General features: G+C 45.1%; 4 non-coding genes across 4 annotated transcripts; all 4 read left to right on the top strand.

The window, feature by feature from the left end:
• The first annotated feature begins 1,511 nt into the window (after positions 1 to 1,511).
• trnar-ccu (transfer RNA arginine (anticodon CCU)) lies at positions 1,512 to 1,584 on the top strand. The gene has a single exon. It is a non-coding gene; the product is annotated as a tRNA-Arg (tRNA).
• Positions 1,585 to 3,462: 1,878 nt separating this feature from the next.
• Positions 3,463 to 3,535, top strand: trnar-ccu (transfer RNA arginine (anticodon CCU)). The gene has a single exon. It is a non-coding gene; the product is annotated as a tRNA-Arg (tRNA).
• A 1,319-nt stretch (positions 3,536 to 4,854) lies between these two features.
• On the top strand, positions 4,855 to 4,927 carry trnar-ccu (transfer RNA arginine (anticodon CCU)). The gene has a single exon. It is a non-coding gene; the product is annotated as a tRNA-Arg (tRNA).
• A 763-nt stretch (positions 4,928 to 5,690) lies between these two features.
• Positions 5,691 to 5,763, top strand: trnar-ccu (transfer RNA arginine (anticodon CCU)). Its single transcript has one exon. It is a non-coding gene; the product is annotated as a tRNA-Arg (tRNA).
• Positions 5,764 to 8,858: the final 3,095 nt, after the last annotated feature.

The following is an 8,858-nucleotide window of genomic DNA, read 5'->3' as shown; positions in this document are numbered from 1 at the left end:
TTTTTAGATTTTAAGTGCGAACAAAAAAAACAAAAAAAATTGTCGTTTCATGGCATGTCTCATTGCCATTATACATTTGTTTTTACCTCTTCCAACAGTTTGTATAGGTCATACTGTTTACACAGTACCCCAGTGGCCTAAGACACTGGCCTCCTAAGCCATGGATTGTGAGTTCTAGTCTTTTCTGAAGTGGCTGAGAGCAGAGTGGCGCAGCGGAAGCGTGCTGGGCCCATAACCCAGAGGTCGATGGATCGAAACCATCCTCTGCTAACCAGATTTTTTTTTTATGAAACGCAAGCAGAAATTAGAAAGCTAAATTGCATTTGCGTCTCTCAGTGCTATCCAGTACACATTATTTTTACTGCTTCTATCAGTTCGTACTGTTTGCAGAAGGTAAACAGTGCCCCAGTGGCATTAGACACTGGCCTCCTAAGCCATGGATTGTGAGTTCTAGTCTTTTCTGAAGTGGCTGAGAGCAGAGTGGCGCAGCGGAAGCGTGCTGGGCCCATAACCCAGAGGTCGATGGATCGAAACCATCCTCTGCTAAACAGTTTCTTTTTAGATTTTAAGTGCGAACAAAAAAAACAAAAAAATTGTCGTTTCATGGCATGTCTCATTGCCATTATACATTTGTTTTTACCTCTTCCAACAGTTTGTATAGGTCATACTGTTTACACAGTACCCCAGTGGCCTAAGACACTGGCCTCCTAAGCCATGGATTGTGAGTTCTAGTCTTTTCTGAAGTGGCTGAGAGCAGAGTGGCGCAGCGGAAGCGTGCTGGGCCCATAACCCAGAGGTCGATGGATCGAAACCATCCTCTGCTAACCAGATTTTTTTTTTTATGAAACGCAAGCAGAAATTAGAAAGCTAAATTGCATTTGCGTCTCTCAGTGCTATCCAGTACACATTATTTTTACTGCTTCTATCAGTTCGTACTGTTTGCAGAAGGTAAACAGTGCCCCAGTGGCATTAGACACTGGCCTCCTAAGCCATGGATTGTGAGTTCTAGTCTTTTCTGAAGTGGCTGAGAGCAGAGTGGCGCAGCGGAAGCGTGCTGGGCCCATAACCCAGAGGTCGATGGATCGAAACCATCCTCTGCTAAACAGTTTCTTTTTAGATTTTAAGTGCGAACAAAAAAAACAAAAAAATTGTCGTTTCATGGCATGTCTCATTGCCATTATACATTTGTTTTTACCTCTTCCAACAGTTTGTATAGGTCATACTGTTTACACAGTACCCCAGTGGCCTAAGACACTGGCCTCCTAAGCCATGGATTGTGAGTTCTAGTCTTTTCTGAAGTGGCTGAGAGCAGAGTGGCGCAGCGGAAGCGTGCTGGGCCCATAACCCAGAGGTCGATGGATCGAAACCATCCTCTGCTAACCAGATTTTTTTTTTATGAAACGCAAGCAGAAATTAGAAAGCTAAATTTCATTTGCGTCTCTCAGTGCTATCCAGTACACATTGTTTTTACTGCTTCTATCAGTTCGTACTGTTTGCAGAAGGTAAACAGTGCCCCAGTGGCCTAATGGATAAGGCACTGGCCTCCTAAGCCAGGGATTGTGGGGTCAAGTCCCATCTGGGGTGGATGGAAGCAGAGTGGCGCAGCGGAAGCGTGCTGGGCCCATAACCCAGAGGTCGATGGATCGAAACCATCCTCTGCTAACCAGATTTTTTTTTTATGAAACGCAAGCAGAAATTAGAAAGCTAAATTGAATTTGCGTCTCTCAGTGCTATCCAGTACACATTATTTTTACTGCTTCTATCAGTTCGTACTGTTTGCAGAAGGTAAACAGTGCCCCAGTGGCATTAGACACTGGCCTCCTAAGCCATGGATTGTGAGTTCTAGTCTTTTCTGAAGTGGCTGAGAGCAGAGTGGCGCAGCGGAAGCGTGCTGGGCCCATAACCCAGAGGTCGATGGATCGAAACCATCCTCTGCTAAAACAGTTTCTTTTTAGATTTTAAGTGCGAACAAAAAAAACAAAAAAAATTGTCGTTTCATGGCATGTCTCATTGCCATTATACATTTGTTTTTACCTCTTCCAACAGTTTGTATAGGTCATACTGTTTACACAGTACCCCAGTGGCCTAAGACACTGGCCTCCTAAGCCATGGATTGTGAGTTCTAGTCTTTTCTGAAGTGGCTGAGAGCAGAGTGGCGCAGCGGAAGCGTGCTGGGCCCATAACCCAGAGGTCGATGGATCGAAACCATCCTCTGCTAACCAGATTTTTTTTTTAATGAAACGCAAGCAGAAATTAGAAAGCTAAATTGAATTTGCGTCTCTCAGTGCTATCCAGTACACATTATTTTTACTGCTTCTATCAGTTCGTACTGTTTGCAGAAGGTAAACAGTGCCCCAGTGGCCTAAGACACTGGCCTCCTAAGCCATGGATTGTGAGTTCTAGTCTTTTCTGAAGTGGCTGAGAGCAGAGTGGCGCAGCGGAAGCGTGCTGGGCCCATAACCCAGAGGTCGATGGATCGAAACCATCCTCTGCTAAACAGATTTTTTTTTTTATGAAACGCAAGCAGAAATTAGAAAGCTAAATTGAATTTGCGTCTCTCAGTGCTATCCAGTACACATTATTTTTACTGCTTCTATCAGTTCGTACTGTTTGCAGAAGGTAAACAGTGCCCCAGTGGCATTAGACACTGGCCTCCTAAGCCATGGATTGTGAGTTCTAGTCTTTTCTGAAGTGGCTGAGAGCAGAGTGGCGCAGCGGAAGCGTGCTGGGCCCATAACCCAGAGGTCGATGGATCGAAACCATCCTCTGCTAAAACAGTTTCTTTTTAGATTTTAAGTGCGAACAAAAAAAACAAAAAAAATTGTCGTTTCATGGCATGTCTCATTGCCATTATACATTTGTTTTTACCTCTTCCAACAGTTTGTATAGGTCATACTGTTTACACAGTACCCCAGTGGCCTAAGACACTGGCCTCCTAAGCCATGGATTGTGAGTTCTAGTCTTTTCTGAAGTGGCTGAGAGCAGAGTGGCGCAGCGGAAGCGTGCTGGGCCCATAACCCAGAGGTCGATGGATCGAAACCATCCTCTGCTAACCAGATTTTTTTTTTTATGAAACGCAAGCAGAAATTAGAAAGCTAAATTGCATTTGCGTCTCTCAGTGCTATCCAGTACACATTATTTTTACTGCTTCTATCAGTTCGTACTGTTTGCAGAAGGTAAACAGTGCCCCAGTGGCATTAGACACTGGCCTCCTAAGCCATGGATTGTGAGTTCTAGTCTTTTCTGAAGTGGCTGAGAGCAGAGTGGCGCAGCGGAAGCGTGCTGGGCCCATAACCCAGAGGTCGATGGATCGAAACCATCCTCTGCTAAACAGATTTTTTTTTTTATGAAACGCAAGCAGAAATTAGAAAGCTAAATTTCATTTGCGTCTCTCAGTGCTATCCAGTACACATTGTTTTTACTGCTTCTATCAGTTCGTACTGTTTGCAGAAGGTAAACAGTGCCCCAGTGGCCTAATGGATAAGGCACTGGCCTCCTAAGCCAGGGATTGTGGGTTCAAGTCCCATCTGGGGTGGATGGAAGCAGAGTGGCGCAGCGGAAGCGTGCTGGGCCCATAACCCAGAGGTCGATGGATCGAAACCATCCTCTGCTAACCAGATTTTTTTTTTATGAAACGCAAGCAGAAATTAGAAAGCTAAATTGAATTTGCGTCTCTCAGTGCTATCCAGTACACATTATTTTTACTGCTTCTATCAGTTCGTACTGTTTGCAGAAGGTAAACAGTGCCCCAGTGGCCTAAGACACTGGCCTCCTAAGCCATGGATTGTGAGTTCTAGTCTTTTCTGAAGTGGCTGAGAGCAGAGTGGCGCAGCGGAAGCGTGCTGGGCCCATAACCCAGAGGTCGATGGATCGAAACCATCCTCTGCTAACCAGATTTTTTTTTTTATGAAACGCAAGCAGAAATTAGAAAGCTAAATTGCATTTGCGTCTCTCAGTGCTATCCAGTACACATTATTTTTACTGCTTCTATCAGTTCGTACTGTTTGCAGAAGGTAAACAGTGCCCCAGTGGCATTAGACACTGGCCTCCTAAGCCATGGATTGTGAGTTCTAGTCTTTTCTGAAGTGGCTGAGAGCAGAGTGGCGCAGCGGAAGCGTGCTGGGCCCATAACCCAGAGGTCGATGGATCGAAACCATCCTCTGCTAAACAGTTTCTTTTTAGATTTTAAGTGCGAACAAAAAAAACAAAAAAAATTGTCGTTTCATGGCATGTCTCATTGCCATTATACATTTGTTTTTACCTCTTCCAACAGTTTGTATAGGTCATACTGTTTACACAGTACCCCAGTGGCCTAAGACACTGGCCTCCTAAGCCATGGATTGTGAGTTCTAGTCTTTTCTGAAGTGGCTGAGAGCAGAGTGGCGCAGCGGAAGCGTGCTGGGCCCATAACCCAGAGGTCGATGGATCGAAACCATCCTCTGCTAACCAGATTTTTTTTTTTATGAAACGCAAGCAGAAATTAGAAAGCTAAATTGCATTTGCGTCTCTCAGTGCTATCCAGTACACATTATTTTTACTGCTTCTATCAGTTCGTACTGTTTGCAGAAGGTAAACAGTGCCCCAGTGGCATTAGACACTGGCCTCCTAAGCCATGGATTGTGAGTTCTAGTCTTTTCTGAAGTGGCTGAGAGCAGAGTGGCGCAGCGGAAGCGTGCTGGGCCCATAACCCAGAGGTCGATGGATCGAAACCATCCTCTGCTAAACAGATTTTTTTTTTTATGAACGCAAGCAGAAATTAGAAAGCTAAATTTCATTTGCGTCTCTCAGTGCTATCCAGTACACATTGTTTTTACTGCTTCTATCAGTTCGTACTGTTTGCAGAAGGTAAACAGTGCCCCAGTGGCCTAATGGATAAGGCACTGGCCTCCTAAGCCAGGGATTGTGGGTTCAAGTCCCATCTGGGGTGGATGGAAGCAGAGTGGCGCAGCGGAAGCGTGCTGGGCCCATAACCCAGAGGTCGATGGATCGAAAACCATCCTCTGCTAACCAGATTTTTTTTTTATGAAACGCAAGCAGAAATTAGAAAGCTAAATTGAATTTGCGTCTCTCAGTGCTATCCAGTACACATTATTTTTACTGCTTCTATCAGTTCGTACTGTTTGCAGAAGGTAAACAGTGCCCCAGTGGCCTAAGACACTGGCCTCCTAAGCCATGGATTGTGAGTTCTAGTCTTTTCTGAAGTGGCTGAGAGCAGAGTGGGCGCAGCGGAAGCGTGCTGGGCCCATAACCCAGAGGTCGATGGATCGAAACCATCCTCTGCTAACCAGATTTTTTTTTTATGAAACGCAAGCAGAAATTAGAAAGCTAAATTGCATTTGCGTCTCTCAGTGCTATCCAGTACACATTATTTTTACTGCTTCTATCAGTTCGTACTGTTTGCAGAAGGTAAACAGTGCCCCAGTGGCATTAGAAACTGGCCTCCTAAGCCATGGATTGTGAGTTCTAGTCTTTCTGAAGTGGCTGAGAGCAGAGTGGCGCAGCGGAAGCGTGCTGGGCCCATAACCCAGAGGTCGATGGATCGAAACCATCCTCTGCTAAACAGATTTTTTTTTTTATGAAACGCAAGCAGAAATTAGAAAGCTAAATTTCATTTGCGTCTCTCAGTGCTATCCAGTACACATTGTTTTTACTGCTTCTATCAGTCGTACTGTTTGCAGAAGGTAAACAGTGCCCCAGTGGCCTAATGGATAAGGCACTGGCCTCCTAAGCCAGGGATTGTGGGTTCAAGTCCCATCTGGGGTGGATGGAAGCAGAGTGGCGCAGCGGAAGCGTGCTGGGCCCATAACCCAGAGGTCGATGGATCGAAACCATCCTCTGCTAACCAGATTTTTTTTTTTATGAAACGCAAGCAGAAATTAGAAAGCTAAATTGAATTTGCGTCTCTCAGTGCTATCCAGTACACATTATTTTTACTGCTTCTATCAGTTCGTACTGTTTGCAGAAGGTAAACAGTGCCCCAGTGGCCTAAGACACTGGCCTCCTAAGCCATGGATTGTGAGTTCTAGTCTTTTCTGAAGTGGCTGAGAGCAGAGTGGCGCAGCGGAAGCGTGCTGGGCCCATAACCCAGAGGTCGATGGATCGAAACCATCCTCTGCTAACCAGATTTTTTTTTTATGAAACGCAAGCAGAAATTAGAAAGCTAAATTGCATTTGCGTCTCTCAGTGCTATCCAGTACACATTATTTTACTGCTTCTATCAGTTCGTACTGTTTGCAGAAGGTAACAGTGCCCCAGTGGCATTAGACACTGGCCTCCTAAGCCATGGATTGTGAGTTCTAGTCTTTTCTGAAGTGGCTGAGAGCAGAGTGGCGCAGCGGAAGCGTGCTGGGCCCATAACCCAGAGGTCGATGGATCGAAACCATCCTCTGCTAAACAGTTTCTTTTTAGATTTAAGTGCGAACAAAAAAACAAAAAAATTGTCGTTTCATGGCATGTCTCATTGCCATTATACATTTGTTTTTTACCTCTTCCAACAGTTGTATAGGTCATACTGTTTACACAGTACCCCAGTGGCCTAAGACACTGGCCTCCTAAGCCATGATTGTGAGTTCTAGTCTTTTCTGAAGTGGCTGAGAGCAGAGTGGCTGCAGCGGAAGCGTGCTGGCCCATAACCCAGAGGTCGATGGATCGAAACCATACCTCTGCTAACCAGATTTTTTTTTTTATGAAACGCAAGCAGAAATTAGAAGCTAAATTGCATTTGCGTCTCTCAGTGCTATCCAGTACACATTATTTGTTACTGCTTCTATCAGTTCGTACTGGTTTGCAGAAGGTAAACAGTGCCCCAGTGGCATTAGACACTGGCCTCCTAAGCCATGGATTGTGAGTTCTAGTCTTTTCTGAAGTGGCTGAGAGCAAGGTGGCGCAGCGGAAGCGTGCTGGGCCCATAACCCAGAGGTCGATGGATCGAAACCATCCTCTGCTAAACAGTTTCTTTTTAGATTTTAAGTGCGAACAAAAAAAACAAAAAAAATTGTCGTTTCATGGCATGTCTCATTGCCATTATACATTTGTTTTTACCTCTTCCAACAGTTTGTATAGGTCATACTGTTTACACAGTACCCCAGTGGCCTAAGACACTGGCCTCCTAAGCCATGGATTGTGAGTTCTAGTCTTTTCTGAAGTGGCTGAGAGCAGAGTGGCGCAGCGGAAGCGTGCTGGGCCCATAACCCGAGGTCGATGGATCGAAACCATCCTCTGCTAACCAGATTTTTTTTTTATGAACGCAAGCAGAAATTAGAAAGCTAAATTGCATTTGCGTCTCTCAGTGCTATCCAGTACACATTATTTTTACTGCTTCTATCAGTTCGTACTGTTTGCAGAAGGTAAACAGTGCCCCAGTGGCCTAAGACACTGGCCTCCTAAGCCATGGATTGTGAGTTCTAGTCTTTTCTGAAGTGGCTGAGAGCAGAGTGGCGCAGCGGAAGCGTGCTGGGCCCATAACCCAGAGGTCGATGGATCGAAACCATCCTCTGCTAAACAGTTTCTTTTTAGATTTTAAGTGCGAACAAAAAAAACAAAAAAAATGGCGTTTCATGGCATGTCTCATTGCCATTATACATTTGTTTTTACCTCTCCCAGTTTGTATAGGTCATACTGTTTACACAGTACCCCAGTGGCCTAAGACACTGGCCTCCTAAGCCATGGATTGTGAGTTCTAGTCTTTTCTGAAGTGGCTGAGAGCAGAGTGGCGCAGCGGAAGCGTGCTGGGCCCATAACCCAGAGGTCGATGGATCGAAACCATCCTCTGCTAACCAGATTTTTTTTTTTTATGAAACGCAAGCAGAAATTAGAAAGCTAAATTGCATTTGCGTCTCTCAGTGCTATCCAGTACACATTATTTTACTGCTTCTATCAGTTCGTACTGTTTGCAGAAGGTAAACAGTGCCCCAGTGGCATTAGGACACTGGCCTCCTAAGCCATGGATTGTGAGTTCTAGTCTTTTCTGAAGTGGCTGAGAGCAGAGTGGCGCAGCGGAAGCGTGCTGGGCCCATAAACCCAGGAGGTCGATGGATCGAAACCATCCTCTGCTAAACAGATTTTTTTTTTTATGAAACGCAAGCAGAAATTAGAAAGCTAAATTGAATTTGCGTCTCTCAGTGCTATCCAGTACACATTATTTTTACTGCTTCTATCAGTTCGTACTGTTTGCAGAAGGTAAACAGTGCCCAGTGGCATTAGACACTGGCCTCCTAAGCCATGGATTGTGAGTTCTAGTCTTTTCTGAAGTGGCTGAGAGCAGAGTGGCGCAGCGGAAGCGTTGCTGTGCCCATAACCCAGAGGTCGATGGATCTGAAACCATCCTCTGCTAAAACAGTTTCTTTTAGATTTTAAGTGCGAACAAAAAAAAACAAAAAAATTGTCGTTTCATGCATGTCTCATTGCCATTATACATTTGTTTTTACCTCTTCCAACAGTTTGTATAGGTCCTACTGTTTACACAGTACCCCAGTGGCCTAAGACACTGGCCTCCTAAGCCATGGATTGTGAGTTCTAGTCTTTTCTGAAGTGGCTGAGAGCAGAGTGGCGCAGCGGAAGCGTGCTGGGCCCATAACCCAGAGGTCGATGGATCGAACCATCCTCTGCTAACCAGATTTTTTTTTAATGAAACGCAAGCAAAATTAGAAAGCTAAATTGAATTTGCGTCTCTCAGTGCTATCCAGTACACATTATTTTTACTGCTTCTATCTATCAGTTCGTACTGTTTGCAGAAGGTAAACAGTGCCCCAGTGGCCTAAGACACTGGCCTCCTAAGCCATGGATTGTGAGTTTCTAACTAGTCTTTTCTGAGTGGCTGAGAGCAGAGTGGCGTCAGCGGAAGCGTGCTGGGCCCATAA

This window comes from Oncorhynchus kisutch, unplaced genomic scaffold (assembly GCF_002021735.2).
Source record: "Oncorhynchus kisutch isolate 150728-3 unplaced genomic scaffold, Okis_V2 scaffold1194, whole genome shotgun sequence".
NCBI classification, from domain to species: Eukaryota; Metazoa; Chordata; class Actinopteri; order Salmoniformes; family Salmonidae; genus Oncorhynchus; species Oncorhynchus kisutch.
The sequence above is the reverse complement of the archived record's forward strand: the minus strand, read 5'-3'. Positions and strand labels throughout refer to the sequence as shown.